The sequence below is a fragment of the Stegodyphus dumicola genome, chromosome 10, assembly GCF_044657685.1.
Source record: "Stegodyphus dumicola isolate Sdum_Otavi_A_Nest chromosome 10, ASM4465768v1".
Lineage (NCBI taxonomy): Eukaryota > Metazoa > Arthropoda > Arachnida > Araneae > Eresidae > Stegodyphus > Stegodyphus dumicola.
Window position 1 is genome coordinate 120681731 of NC_140777.1, and position 12048 is coordinate 120693778.

The following is a 12048-nucleotide window of genomic DNA, read 5'->3' on the forward strand; positions in this document are numbered from 1 at the left end:
TTTTTATTACTAAGCGGCATTATGACTGTTAACAATTCTTGGATACTTAGCATGCATATATAACTGGCACTCAGAAATTTAGGCATTCTGCTTGTAAGGTTTATGTTAATTTTATTAACAGTTAAATTTAAAGTTCCTTTCCTGTTAAAGTCTTAACATCAACTTACTACTTCCGGCCAGAACTTAATTTTAGAATCACGTCTGAATACATAACGAGGAAGAGCGATATTTAACCGCGAAGTTCTTTGGTCTTAGCGAGAGAGAATCAGAGTTTCTGATTTACGCACGTCTGTATTTTGGCCACTCTCTCTAAGCTTTTATTACGCTCGGCTGTACTCAGGCCCTTGATAGCTTCGCAGTCATTTGGTGTTTAAGGGGCCAACTGCATTAGAAACTTGATAATTTCTTTAGTTAATCTTAGTTTTAGTTTAATTCTTTAGTCTCTTAATTTCAAGCCCAAGTGTCAGCTTTTTATTGTACACTCTGTAGAGTTGCGCGCCTCCAACCTGCATGCAACCAAGAGCTGACTGTTGAAACTGGAAAATAGACAGAGTCTTGCTAAGGGTTTAAGGTCCCTTTTTGTTCAACTTAAGAAATTACAATTGCGTGCTCTTGACGCTCACAAACTACGCCGACCCGGCGGTAAAATAAAAATAAGAACCTGAAAAGAAATAATAACAAGACTCTAACTACGAGGCTCTCTAAACGTAACTAACCTCACCGCGTTTTACAATACCGCTGCTAATTCAGCAGACTTTGAATATCACGTTGAACGATTAACAACTCTCCGAGGCAAGCACACAGGCCGAAACGCGGGGTTCTTCAATTTCTGGCTAACTACCTCCGCGCTCGTGAAGTACACCTCGAACTCGTTTCCATTCTATTTAACTCAGAATACTTCCGCTGATAATTTGAATCCTTGCGCGTTCTACTGAAATTTACATACTCTGGCATTGGCAGTTCCAGGGGAAAGTAAGGCTTGACAGGAAAGATAGTTTAAACTTAAAATAAATGTTAGTTAAAATAAATATAAACCCTACAACTCCAAGACCGAGTTTTGTTAAATCTTATTGGAATAATAAAGGATTAGTTACCCTTCCGTCTTGTTGTTTCTTGTCACACGAACTTATGCGTTTATTCGCTATCTAGTTCTTAAGACTCGTCACTTTCTACAGTAACTGAGATTTACACTGTGAAAGTCTTACATTTGGCGGCCGAAAAATTTTTCAACAGACCATGTCGTTAAAATCCGGGAAGTTTACGTCGACCCCTCCGATCTTTCAGGTCCCTCAGACATCCACGAATCCGGTAGAAGGGTTTGGATTCCAAGTGGAAACGTTGCGTGCGTCTATGAAATCAACAGCAACATTTGACGGCAAGGGCTCAGTTCTGACATTTTTGGAGCAATTGGACCTACATCAGCTACAAATGGTGACCATCGCTACTACAGCCTTAAAAGATCAAGCCCTCAGCTGGTATAAGAGTATAGGAAGGTTCTTGTTGGGGGACCCAGGATCTGAATCATATAACTGGGAAAAGTTCAAGTGTACATTAGTAAAATCATTTCCAGTAGTTAAAGATCGTGGAAAGCTAGAATCAGAACTGTATAGTAAATACCAAGGTAGTTTCGAGGATTTGACGGAGTTCTTCATATTTTTAATTTATTATACGGGAAAAGGCCCGATAATGAACTTATTGAAGTAATAATACCCCGTCTACTACCGTCAGCCCAAGACTTCCTCGAAGTCCAAAACCCGCATACGCTAGAAGATCTATTTCAGCTTGCGGTGAAGTTCCAAAGCCGAAGAAATTCGGAGAAAGCACGTGCGAACCAGTTTGCCCAACAATCAAGATTTACTCCTCAAAAGAAACCACAAGTTCAGTACAAGGCGTATCGGCAGACGGGAAAAAGTGAAAAGTTCAGTAACAAGAGCGCAGATAACTAAGGGTGGTGGATATAAAAATCAGCGAAAAGAGGCGGCAGGTAATCAGAATTTAAACGCAAACCGGTGATCGAGAAGGGGCAACGGTCACCGAGTGGGAAGTAAGACCCCTCAGAAATTCGTTTAAATACAGTGATGGTACAAAATCTACCTATGCCTGAGGTACAGATTCTGGTAAATAATGTACCAACCACTGCACTCCTGGACACAGGGGTACAATGTTCATTCCTATCAGAAAATATTTTTAAAAAGCATTTTCATCGTTACAGACTCTTTAAAGCCACGGACAGAAAGTAATTGCCGCCCAAGGCAAACAGTGCGTATGTTTGGGGAAAACCGCACTGCATTTTCAGATTAAAAACGAGGTGTTAAAAGTTAATTTTCTAGTCGTGAAAAATTTACTCACGTCCGTTATATTGGGGGTCGATTTTTTACGCGCATCCGGCACAAATCTTAATTTTCAGAATTCTACGTTTCAGGTGCACATGGACCCTGTAGAAGAAGATGAAGTTTCCATGCCGGAATTGCACCTAGACCATCTGAAGCTTGAAGGGAAAAAGAAGACTGAAGGACTGGTAAGGAAATTTAATTCTTTGTTTAACGACAAACCTGGTTTTTGTCAAGTAGTTAATCATTCCATAGATACTGGGAATGCCCCTCCATTCCGGTCAAAACCTTATCGGTACGATAAAGAACAAATTTTGGAAACTCATATAAAAACTATGTTAAAGAATAAAATAATTGTACCAAGCACGAGCCCTTACGCAAGTCCGGTAGTCCTTTGTAGAAAAAAGAACGGGCTACCGCCTGAACAGCCGGACGCGTTTATATTTTCAGTTGATTATCGTAAGTTGAACAGAATAACAAAATATCCCACGTATCCCCTACCAATAATTGAGGAAATAATTAGAAACATTCTCTCGACTAAATTCATAACAACCCTAGACCTCACTTCGGGTTACTTCCAAATCGCCGTTAAGCCGGAGCATGTCCAGAAGACCGCATTCATAACAAAATCAGGCGTCTATGCCTTTTTAAGAATGCCCTGTTGTAACTTATGATCTTTTATTATTATTATTATTATTATTATTTACATTTAATAACATCAATAAGTGAAAGTTTGCTTACCTTTCTTAATAAATATCCACAGGAACGCTTGGAATTCCTTTTCATTTTTATCACACAGAAGCTTTATTTACAGCTATGTACAAGAATTGTATGCTTACATTAGAACATTCATCATGTTTTTTTTTTTTTTTTTTTTTTTTTTTTTGGTTGCCACTACATCTATCTCAAAAATCCGCAATGCGGTAAGAAAAATATAACAAGCTAAAAGTAAAAAACGCTGCGCCCTCTCGTGGCCAGCTACATAAACTGTAACATGCCCTTTGTTTTAAGCGGAGCGTCAGCTGCGTTCCAAAAAGCTATGGACGTAGTCTTGAAGCCAGTTTTAGGTAAAAGTACAATTATTTATCTTGACGATATCATAGTTACTAGCGAAAGATTAGATCAACATTTGAAACATTTGGAAGAAGTTTTTGCCTTACTTACCGAGGCCGGTTTCAAAATAAATGCAAGAAAATGCAAGTTCGTGGCAAAGGAATTGCGATACCTCGGGTACAAAATCTCTAATAAGGGCATAGAGACTGATGATTCAAAAATTAAGTCAATTAAAAGTTATCCTTCCCTAAATACGGCTAAGAAATTGTGTTCATTTTTGGGCTTATGTTCCTATTATGGAATGTTCATAAAGGACTCTGCGAAAATAGTTGAGCCTGTTCTAGTGCTAAAAAGAAAGAAAAGTAGATCTTCTTGGACAGCCGAGGCGAACACCGCTTTTGAACAACTAAAGAATGCCCTAATCAATGCCCAAGTCCTTAAATTCCCAGAAGGAGAACAAGGTCTAGAGATTTCAGCGAATGCATCCGATTATGCACTTGGAGCGGTGCTGTCCCAAAATGGGAAACCTATAGCTTTTTTTTCGAAAACCTTGAATGCTACTCAAAGGAACTATTCCGCTACTGAGCGAGAAACGCTCGCTGTGTTATTAGCAGTTCAGAAGTTTCGTGTCTATTTCGAAAGTTCACCGATAACGGTCTACTCAGATCATGCGGTAGTGGGTCGCTTGTATTCAGGAAAAAATAATCGCCTCGCTTGATACGGTGGACTTTAAAATTATAAGAATTCAATTTAATCATAAAACACACACCGGGAAAAGACAACGTAGTCACCGATGCCCTTTCACGAATAAAAATTGAAGAGGGAAACACAATCAAGTGTGCTATGCTCACCTCAATAGTTATTGAGTCCTGTGAAACAATAGTCGAAGAATTAAAAAAGAACCCGGAATTTAAAGATATTTACGCATACCTGGAAGACCCTGAAAACTTTGAACATATAGATTTAATGGCTATTCGCAATAGGGCGCAGCATTACGAAATAATCGACAAATTGTTATTTTATACAAAGGTAACAAATGAAAATCAGGAATACCGACCAGTAATCGCAGCGAGTCTACGTTTAAGTATCTTGGGGGAGTTGCATGATCTACCATCTGCTGGACATTTCGAAATACGAAAAACACTAAAGAGGGTACGCGAAGCGGTTTATTTTCTGCAGAAAATCATAAAGACCACTTTTCCAAATGAAATTGTTGGCATAGATTTGCTCGGACCCTACCGTAGGACAAAAATAAATAAAAACAGATATCTTTAAACAATCGTTGACCATTTTTCAAAATGGGTAGAAATAGTCCCTCTTAAAAGAGCTTCAGCTAAAATAGTCGCAGATTCGTTTTTAAATAAATATATTTTAAAATATGGGTCCCCACTAAAAGTAATATCAGGTAATGGAAAACAGTTTGTTAGCAGTATATTTAAAAATTTGTGCACAGGACTTGGCATACGCCATCTAAAAATGGTACCATAGAGACCGCAGTCGAATATAGAGGAACGCGTAAATAAGAGCATTGTAAAAATTATCAGGGTATTATGTGAAATATTTTCAAGACCGCTGGGACAGCTATGTCCCAGCGGGTCAACGAGTTATTCAATTAATGAGTTACCATTCAAGGTCAATGAGTTAGGTTTTGCCTTGAGAACCGCAAAGCATGATACTACGCAGAAAACCCCCGCGGAATCATAACACCTTTGGATAAGTTCTTTGTAAAACAGAGATAAGAAGAATTCAAGTTAAAAGACATTCAGAAAATTATCGACGAAGCAATTAAAAGCTCTGATATAGCAAGACAAAAACAAAAAGTCTATTACGATAGAAATAGAAGAGAATTAGAATATAAAGTGGGACAGAGAGTTCTTAAGTTGAAATATTCGTTATCATCTGCACCCGAAAACAGAGTTGCGAAGTTTGAGCCCAGATTTGAAGGGCCGTACATGGTGGAAAGAATAAGAGAAGCCACATTCTATTTAAAGGCCGAAAATGGCCAACAACTGGTTGCAAATATTGAACAGATCAAGCCGTACTACAGCCGTAATGATTTTAAAGTATTACAGGATTTATTACAGGATCCTAAAAGTGAGCAGAGAAGCCCGCCATCTCAAGAGCACAGCAGAGGAATCCATTCCAGTAATGCTACAAGCGCACAAAAAAGGAGGAAGTTAGCACTGACAGATCAACGAGTCAGAGCCGAGGATTCTGCGAAAACTCAAGTGCCACCGACCAGAAGAGGGAGGCCTGCTGACGAGGTTCCAGTAAAGGAGAAAATTCAACTGCGAATGGAAACTAGACGTAAACCACAGTTTCCAGCAGCAACAACTACAAGGGAGGCCCAAAGAAGTCTAGGATGGAGAACGAAGTGCCAGAAAAGACCTGTAGAGACAACCGTGCCTGACCAACAAGTTAGAAGGGCCAAGAGAAGATTCAAAGACCCTGAAGGCCGGATATCCCCACCGGAGCTAAAAAGGAAATTGGCATTCCAGAACCTGCAACCCTCCCGAAAAAGTCCCAGATTCCTAGACAAGGGTTAGAAGAAAAGATCGGAAGTAAACGGCGCGGAACATCAAAGTTCGAGAAGAAGATTGGAGGTCATCAGGTTCCCGACGTTCGAGCAATTCTGCCACATCAGAATGCAGGAATACAGAAAAAGATAAGTGAAAATTTTTTTGCTTATTTTTTCTTTGAAGTTCAAATTATATCATCTTGTTCTAAGTTGCTAAAGATGTTTAGAAAAGTTAAATCGCAGATAGCGCAAAATTGATTGTAAATGTTCGTAATCATAGATTTTTATGTTAGCAATTTGGCGAGAAGTTACTAGCGTTAAATACTTTTGTTAAGAACTCGCAAGTTGCGAGAAGTAAATTGTGAATAAGTTTAGTCGGAAGACTCTTAGAATACTAAAATCTGTTATCTTAAAGTTAAGATTTCGTGTAAAAGTTGGTAAATTGTAACTAAGCAGCTATGACTGATGATGTAAAGTGAATTTAAAAGTGATGTGTAAATACTTAAATGTTCATGTTCATGTAGAAATGTTTAATCTTTGCGTTGAAATATCGTAAGTTAAAATTGTACAAAAGATAAATTTTGGCCTCTGTGTATTTGAATTCTGGAAGAATTGAATGTTACTATATATATGTGTGTTTAATGTTAGGCTCTCCAGTTAACACGTTTAAAAGTATATATAAGCTTTCGGTTACTACATAAGGAAAGTGTGTGTGTGTGTGTTATTACGGCAAAGCCTCGAGTGCTATCTGCCTAAGGGGAGGGATGCCTTCGTGGAGGACTTTCTAAGGGAAACTGGCTCGTATACACGTTACACATGGGGAAAACCACGAAAACGCCCATGCAGCCAGCCCGTTCGCGGGATTCGAACCTCGGACCGAACTACCAGTGTTCAGTTCTTTACCGCTCGGCCGCTGGTGGGCCCCTACATAAGGAAAGAGTTTTCGTGTAGGGAGTCTTTTATGGTCTTGTGTTTCAAATTTAACAAAGTTAGATGTTGTGTAGCGGTAGTTTTCTTAGCTGTAACACAACATAAAAGATCCTAAGTACATTTCAGTACATTTGCTGGAAAGCATGGGGGAAATAAAACTTTAGTATGAATGAAAGTGCATGAGGGCCAAATGAGGAAATAAAAGCGTAAATTTAGGATTTAAAGAAAAGCTTCGTAAAATTCCTTACTAATGACATGTCCTTCCATATCTGGAAGGATCAAGACCTGACATAGTTGTAGCAGAATAAAGTGTCCATTCATGAAGATGTATGTCAAGATATATGTCCAGAACAGAGGAATTGTAAAATTTTATTTTTCCTAGCTTTAGTCTAGCTTTTAGAATTGTTGTAAAGTTGGCCCCAAAAACGGAACTTTAAAAACATTTAGTTAATTCAAGTTCCTTACATCGGCAGATTGGATTACACTTTATTAAGGTAAGAACTTTAATTCTGTTTTATTCATCCGCTCGGCTCGATTCAGCGAAGTTGTAACAGTAAACAAAAATGAACCACGAATACCTTCAATAATAGATTATGAGACCGAGAGTATGTTTACTTCAACTAAACGCATAAAATATGTCGAGATAAACTATCAAGAATTCAAAAAAAAAAAAAAAAAAAAAAAAAAAAAAAAAAAAAACAGAAAAGATACTTTGCTATAAATTACCCCTGGATAATCCGAAAAAGGAAATAACCAAGCCTGCCTTCAAAAGCGAAACAAAACTGCATAGTTGTGTACTGCGCATTCAAAATACAGAAGCAGAAATGGCTACTACCAGCGAAAATAAATATTCGATCATGAAACTAAACAATAACAACTACCAAGTATGGAAATACAAACTTGAAATGATCCTGAAAAAGCAAAATTTATGGGATTTAATAGCAGATGATACACCAAAAGAAATAAAGGTCGAATGGAGAAAACGAGATGAACAAGCACAAGCTACCATTAGTTTACTCGTAGAAGACAACCAAATCGTACACATAGGAAATAAAACGACAGCCAAAGAAATATGGAATGAATTAAAGAAAATTCATGAAAGAAAGAATATTTCCAGTAAACTTTACCTTCTGAGAAAGCTGTATACGTTAAAAGCAGAAAACGAATACAAACTCGAAGAACATGTCAACAAGATGCTCGAAATCGTAGATGAACTGCGAGGAATCGGTGAAGAAATAAAGGACAGTCACATTGCAGCGCTCTTACTAAGCGGCTTACCAAAAAGCTACGAAAATTTTATTACAGCTTTAGAAGCACGCCCAGAAGAAGAACTAACGCTGGAATACGTAAAAACGAAACTCATCGACGAATGCCTGAGAAGAAAAGAAGGCACACGAGCAGAAGAAACAACTGCCTTCAAAACGAATTTTAACACAAAATTCAAGCATTTCAATCAACGAAAATGCAATTATTGCAAAAAAAAAAAAAAAAAAAAAAATAGGACGCTTAGAAAAAGAGCGCAGATTCTTAAATAACCACAAAGAAAAAGATAAAAACGAAAGTAACTCATTTTTCAAGAATGAAAAGCAAACGAATAAAGGAAACTATGGAAATAAACAGAAAACGAAAGTTGCTGTAAACGAGGATACACATGAAGATGAAAATGAAGATAAGAATCATGAGAAGGCTGAGAATTACACGTTCGAAGTCACCAGAGAAAGAAAATTTCAAAACTCAACCTGGTCAGTTGACTCAGGTGCTACTTGTCATATGACCGATAACATAAACTTTTTCACCAAATTGGATAGATGCAAAACTGAGCAGATAACAATTGCTAACGGCACGCAGATGAAGTCGGAAGGTATAGGAGAAGGATACTTATACTGTACAGACGACGAAGATAACGAAATAGAAGTGAGACTCGTAGATGTTCTGTACGTTCCTGACGTAGAAGGAGGATTGATATCCGTAAGAAAAATTACAAAGAAAGGATTCACAGTTGAATTTGAAGAAGATATTTGCAGAATAAAGAAGAAAAATAAAACCATAGGAATTGCTAAATCAGAAGGAAATTTATATACCGTAGTTGAATCGCAAAGAAAAACAGCCAAAATTGCAACTGCAGAAAGAAGAGAAAATAGTATAGATCTTTGGCATAGAGGGCTAGGACACAGAAATTATGAAGCAATCAAGAGGATAAAGAATGATGACCTGGCAACCGGAATAAGAATTGACGGAGAAGCCAAAAAGGAAAAAGAATGCGAATGCTGTATCAGAAGCAAAATGACTGAATTGCCGTATCCCAAGCTAAAAAACTATAGAGCAAAATCAGTTCTAGACTTGATACATTCGGATATTTGCGGACCAATCGGTACGACATCACTAGGAGGAAAGAAATACTTCATAACATTCATCGACGATCATTCGAGATACACAACGATCTATCTGCTAGCTACAAAAGATGAAGCTATCTCCAAATTAAAACACTTTGTAACCATGACGAAGAACAAATTTGGAAAGAAGCCAAAAGTCTTAAGATCAGACAATGGAGGAGAATATACAAGCAAAGAGATTGAAAACTATCTAAAGGAAGAGGGAATCGAACATCAAACCTCCGTAGCATATTCACCGCAACAGAATGGTAGAGCAGAAAGAAAATATCGATACTTAATGGAAATGACAAGATGCCTGCTACTCGATTCAGGACTCAAAAGAGAATTTTGAGGTGAAGCCGTAATGACAGCCACCTATCTACAAAACAGGCTACCATCAAGATCAGTTGAAAAAACACCGTATGAACTATGGAATAATAAGAAGCCGAATCTAAGCCATATCAGAGTTTTCGGCAGCACAGCTTATTGTTGAGTTCCAAAGCAGAAGAGAAGCAAACTAGACGAAAGAGCAGAAAAAGGAATTCTTGTTGGATATAGTGACTGTACTAAAGGATATAGAATTTACATGCCACATGCAAACAACGTCGTGATCAGAAGAAGCGTAATATTCGATGAAAACAAAAGAGAAGAAATACCTCGTCAATTAAATGATCAGCATGAGGAAATAGAATGGCCTTTTAAAGAAAATAAATTGACAGAACCATGTCCAAATGCTATTACAGAGGAAGTAATTGAAACAGAAGAAATTTCCCTATTACCGAGAAGATCCCACAGAACGACTAAAGGAATCCCACCAAACAGATTCTCATACATGGCTAAGAATGAAGAAATCAAAGTTCCTAAAGACTGGGAAGAACTGCAAACCTTTCCTACCAGAGAAAAGGAACTGTGGTTAAAAGCTACGAAAGAAGAAATGGAAGCACTGAAGAGGAACAAAACATGGGAACTAGTCGATCTTCCAAAAGGAAAGAAAGCAATTGGAAACAAGTGGACATTTAAAACAAAATCCGACGCTTCAGGAAATGTTATCAGATATAAAACTCGTTTAGTAGCTAAAGGATATTGCCAAAAATTTGGGCACGACTACGACGAAACATTCGCACCAGTCGTAAAGTATACCACAATAAGGACTATTTTGGCAATAGGGGCAGCTCAAAAGAAAATGCACGTAAATCACTTCGATGTAAAAACAGCTTTTCTATATGGAGATCTGAAAGAAGATATATATATGAAGCAACCAGAAGGCTACATCTCTGCTTCAGAAGCAAATAAAGTCTGTAAACTGAATAAAAGTATCTACGGACTAAAACAGGCAGTCAGAAACTGGAATCACAAGATAGCTGAAATCCTGCTCAAACAAGGATACGTTCAAGGAAAGGCTGATCCATGTTCTTTCACACTAATCGAGAAAAACGCAAGAACTTACATAATCGTTTACGTTGATGACATATTAGTCGCGAGCGAAAAGTGTGAATCAATTCAAGAAGTTGAACGAATTCTCAAAGAACATTTCGACATTCGAAATCTTGGAGAAGTGTCTACATATCTAGGAATTGAAATCGAAAGAGAAAAAGACGGAAGCTTTAAACTTCATCAAGCTAACAAGATTAAGAGTATGATCGAAAAATTCGACGGAGAGTCACCAAAGAAACTAAGCTATACACCCATGACTACGAATTTTACGAAGAACCAAAACAACCAGGATGACGTTTTTCCCGATAATCGGAAGTATAGGGAAACAGTGGGAGCACTTTTATATCTAGCAACAGTATCACGACCTGACATAGCAAATTCTGTTGGAATACTTAGCAGAAAAGTAGAAAATCCATCAACATCGGATTGGAACGGTATCATTAAAATCATACGATATCTGAGAGCTACAATTAATTACAAATTACATCTAAAATCCAATGGTGCACCAGTCATCAAAGCTTACAGTGACGCTCATTGGGCAGGAGATACCTCTGACAGAAAATCCACATCCGGATATATATTTCAAATAGGAAACAGTACGGTTTCATGGGGAAGCAAGAAACAAAATTGTGTCGCCCTATCTTCGACAGAAGCCGAATACATCGCTCTAGCCTTAAGATTGCAGGAGCTACAATGGATTAGACAACTGATGGGAGATTTAAGTTTCGCTCAATAGGAAGCTAACATCGTATTCGAGGACAATATATCATGCATAAATCTTTTCAGAAAAGAAAAAGGAAGCAGTTACACCAAACACATCGATGTGAAATATCACTACGTATGTGATCTACAAAATCAAGGGATTGTTAAATTAATACATTGTAACAGTAAAATGATGTGTGCAGACATGTTCACGAAACCTTTGCCCAGATAACAGCTGGAATTTTTATTAAAAGGAATCAGACTTACTTCGGACAGAACAGCTCATCGAGTGGGAGATTGTGGAGCAATTCATAATGACAGCGATGAAGCTGTACACTCCGACGTTAATTTCCCCCTCACCCCTACTAACTGTGATTGGACTTGATCCAAAAAGAAGGAGAAACATTCTCTCCTTGTATGACTCACTTCTCGCGTTATGCAATGGACAGTAAACAACGCTTGTAATCATCTCTAGATATTTTTTTTCTTCTAATACCTAATAAATTTGTTATTTTGTGTTTGCTAACATAATGATCGTGTTCCTTACATCGGCAGATTGGATTACACTTTATTAAGGTAAGAACTTTAATTCTGTTTTATTCATCCGCTCGGCTCGATTCAGCGAAGTTGTAACAGTAAACAAAAATGAACCACGAATACCTTCAACACTTTTTTCGGCAGTATAGTTGAAGTTCCAGAAAAGGAGATT

At 37.8% G+C, this 12048-nt stretch overlaps 2 long non-coding RNA genes across 2 annotated transcripts in view; one reads left to right on the forward strand and one right to left on the reverse strand.

Moving 5' to 3' along the window:
- LOC146995083 (uncharacterized) overlaps nt 1-12048 on the reverse strand; it is a 174902-nt gene that overhangs the window by 38416 nt on the left and 124438 nt on the right. The gene's annotated exons all lie outside the window — the stretch shown is intronic.
- The window catches only part of LOC146995084 (uncharacterized), a 95796-nt gene that overhangs the window by 28763 nt on the left and 54985 nt on the right, over nt 1-12048 (forward strand). The window contains exon 2 of the long non-coding RNA XR_015043528.1: nt 2423-2518. This is a non-coding gene — a long non-coding RNA (uncharacterized LOC146995084). The remainder of the gene's footprint in view (nt 1-2422; nt 2519-12048) is intronic.